Source organism: Ceratina calcarata, unplaced genomic scaffold (assembly GCF_001652005.2).
Source record: "Ceratina calcarata isolate Rehan_Ccalc_2016 unplaced genomic scaffold, ASM165200v1 scaffold90, whole genome shotgun sequence".
In the NCBI taxonomy this organism is placed as follows: domain Eukaryota; kingdom Metazoa; phylum Arthropoda; class Insecta; order Hymenoptera; family Apidae; genus Ceratina; species Ceratina calcarata.
Window position 1 is genome coordinate 424,311 of NW_017180369.1, and position 3,640 is coordinate 427,950.

At 42.9% G+C, this 3,640-nt stretch overlaps 2 protein-coding genes across 6 annotated transcripts in view; one reads left to right on the plus strand and one right to left on the minus strand.

Annotated features, from left to right (window-relative positions):
- Positions 1–3,640, plus strand: part of Surf1 (surfeit locus protein 1) — a 21,165-nt gene that overhangs the window by 6,330 nt on the left and 11,195 nt on the right. For 2 of the 5 annotated variants that reach the window (XR_003389959.1, XR_003389958.1), the window contains exon 6: positions 2,510–2,652. The exons of 2 other annotated variants lie outside the window; for them this stretch is intronic. The gene's annotated coding sequence lies outside the window, so the exon portion shown is untranslated. Of the gene's footprint in view, positions 1–2,509; positions 2,728–3,640 lie in introns of those variants that run through there. One more of the 5 variants, XM_026818875.1, reaches the window with a different exon arrangement.
- The window catches only part of Gs2 (glutamine synthetase 2), a 14,297-nt gene that overhangs the window by 4,734 nt on the left and 5,923 nt on the right, over positions 1–3,640 (minus strand). The window lies entirely within an intron of this gene.

The window sequence follows — 3,640 nt, forward strand, 5'->3', positions numbered from 1 at the left end:
TTTCTAAAGTGCATAAACTTTTGGGATCGACTGTATAGCCAATACATCCTTAATACTTTAAAAGCGTGACGTTTATCACAGTAGGACTGCTACCGAGAGGCGCGTTATTTATGTTGGCGATATAAACGCGAGAGGATCCATCGTTCCATTCGCACGTGGTCAGCGGCGGCGCACGGATAAAAAGGATCCTCTCGATTTATTCTTAGTAAGATAGAAAGAGAGGTGCGGCCTACGTATCACGCAGCACGCATCGGGAGTCACGCAATCTGCACGCGAGGACCGCGTGCAACCCTCGAGGAACTTGTACACACGTGCATCCCGTATTAAAGACCTCGGAGAACCGCGCTTTACTTCCATACGCGTTAACTTAGATTCCTAGACCTGGCGAGGTCTTTAACCGACGTTATAAACCAAACCATACACGTGCAGATATTCCGAAGGCTGTTTCCGATTATTTTTAGATTCTTTTGCCTTTTTTTAATCGAACGGTGCACGCGTACGACGGAGCCAAGATTTGCGAATCACCTATAGCGAGTTCGTCGTGCACGTTAAAAAGTTCCACTGTTGACTGTCTTAGAATCGTAAATTAATTCATTAGCACATTTTTATCTACTCGCTTCCTGGACAACAAAGTTTACCGTCGCGTGATCGAGCGTTTTGAATAAAGAAACGAGGCCAATGGAAAGTTTTCAACAGTTCCGGCAACACTCGTAAACCGGGAAGGTAGACGAAAACAAGAATCTAAAAAGAGTCGGGACCGAACATAGACGACGCATAAATTTTTCAGCCTTTGCGAAACCGTCGATGAAAAGATTTCGCAATCCCAATATCTCTGAATCGCGAGACTCCACGCGTCGTATTTGTACCCGGGAAACAACCTTTCCGTCGCAATTAAGCAATCGTCTTTAATCAATATTAATTGTACGTGGGTCGTTCGTTACCGCTCGAGGGTTTTGTCTCTCTTCGTTAATAGCTACCGTGACTGTTGACGAGAAAGTACTACCTCGTAAACAGGGTTGCAGACGAACGATTGAATCTGTCGTTCAATTGTACGTCGAGTCACAGTAGCAAAGAAATATTCGGGCTACGTAACGAGATCTGAAAGAGACGATTGTCTACGTTTACACGTGCATTTGTGTTGTACGAGGAATCATTTCCGAAAGATCAACGATTCCTTTGTTTGAATTATGTATGAGATAAACCGGTTGCTACGAAAGGGTCAATGGTACCGCTCTGTTGTGCTCCACGAACAACTCATCTGTCGTTCGTGGCTTTTGTACATTTCTCCATTTAGATCTTGGCGCGTTTTACGCCTTGCACAAAGGCGAGTCATCTCCTACTTTAATTCAATCATTACGCCTTTAAATCAGCATAACATTTACATCATTCCCATTTTTTCCTCGCTAGTGTCGGTAGAAAAAAACAAAGGTCGAGGTCTGAAAAATGATTCACTCGCTTATCGGTCGGGTCATTAGTGTTTGCATTTTGTTAATCTATAAGTGAAAAGCTCGGTGACGTTTATTTATTTCTTTATGATGAAGCTTGTTTTTTCGAAACGGCTTACAAGCATCGACGAATCTTGGATAAATTCTTGCTAAGAACCGAACGTAACAATGCCAGTACGAAGTTAATTTTCTTTCGACGTTAGGAGCGATTCGAAACTTTCGAACGACACTGTATGTACACACAATGCGTGTTGTGAAACGTGTCGGGTAATTTACCGGTTTCCTCTCAATCACCATTTACGGAAAGCATGTAGGACACATTTTCCATTGAATGCGTTGGCTCGAGATCCTCCAAGGTCTCTCGATGCCATCAACGCTGGAATCCGTCAAAACCGACACGAGTCTCTAATGCATAAAAATTAATATAGAAAATGGCAGTGTTAACAATGCTACGATAAAAACAGATAATCGAGATATGCTGTTACGAGTCGACTCTTTAGGCGTAATACTTTTAATTGTATTGGCTATACGAGTTATCCAGTCTTATCGCGAAACCTGTCGAATATTAAAATTAATTAAAATCGTACTGAACTCCGGGTACACATGGATAACTAATTCCTAAATTGGGGGAATTCCACGTACGAGCCTTTTTCATTACACGAAATGAATGGTGATTACTGGGCCTTGTGAGCGAGATTTCATCCAAGGGACTGTTGCAACATCGAATTCTCCGCACGCGACGTGTTTCGTTATTGTTTCGCGAGATATGCAAAAATGTTCCACTGACCCATATTCTTCGATTGGAACGTATCGTCCGATCGAGAATCGAGTTCCTCTCAATGATTGATAAGATCGTATCGAATATCATTTCGAATCGCACGTGAAACTTTTTTATACGAACCAACAACGACGTCTCTCTCGATCATTCCGCACGCGTCATTATTGTTTCTATTTATAATTTGACTGAGGAAAGAATTCGCTTCACGTACTCGGATACCCTTCGCGTTTATTAAATTTAATTAATCCACGTGAGATTCATTGCTGCGTATTTTTATGCATTTCAGATAGACGCTTCTTCTAGCCTTGAAACAGTCTATTATCACTGCCACGAGAGAGCATATCTGCTCATCTCTCTCTTTTTGTTTAATGCTGCCCGTGTCGTCGTCATTACTCCGACCTACGTATTCCACTGTCTCTAGCGAAACAGGTATGCACTCTCGTGACTCCGATTATATTCGTCCTTTTAATATCGTTCTGTGTCTCTTTCGTCACTGTAATACGAAGTCGATCCGGTGCAGATTCGACACGGATTATTCTCTGATGTTTCTCAGATATTTTAGTACACACAAATTCAATTTGACACAGTCATTAGCTCCCGTCGAAGACAGACACTGTATCAATATGTGCTTTCTGCAGAAACGCGTTAACACGGAACCGTGAAGTCATCAGCGGTCGTTGCGTAATGCGTGTGAAATTTACGAGCCGTTGTTTTATGCCAGAATTTTGAAATCGATCATACGTGTATACGATCCGGTGCGACGGTGTTTCAACCTTGGTTCTAAAATTCACGTGTCATTCGCGTGAGAACGGACGACGCGTAACGTTTAACGAGGGGTCCTTTTCGTACGTCGAGCCGACGTGTAATTTTCCAATTGCTTTCTAGGTGGTACGCGTATGGAAATGAACGGCTTCGCTCCGCGAGGCGCACCCCTCGGGCAAGATTTAAAGGAAGCCATGAAAGCAATTAATGGTTGATTGTGCCCGGTGCTACGTTAATGACGGTATCAACCGATTCACGGGAAAACAGGATATATTCTCACGTACGCAATTCATGGCTCGCCTGATACAGACGATCAGCTAATTGGTCTGATTAAACGAGCAGGCGTGCGTGCGTATACGTGGGCAACGGACGCTCTAGCAATTGTGCTCGGAGTATCATTTTCATGTATGTTTGTACAACGCGCGGGTAAATAAAACAGCGGCTAAAATTAAACCTGCGATACTTTGAACATCGCTCGAGTGATTCTCGAGGGGTCCGCTACGTGTCATAATTGATTAATAATAAATATGCTTCGGGTCTCGAACATCGAAGATGAACTGTTCGTCATCGACAGCCTGTAGATTACTAAAGACATTCGCCTCTTAAGGATGTATTGGCTATACAGTCAATCCTAAAAGTTTATGCACTTTAGAAA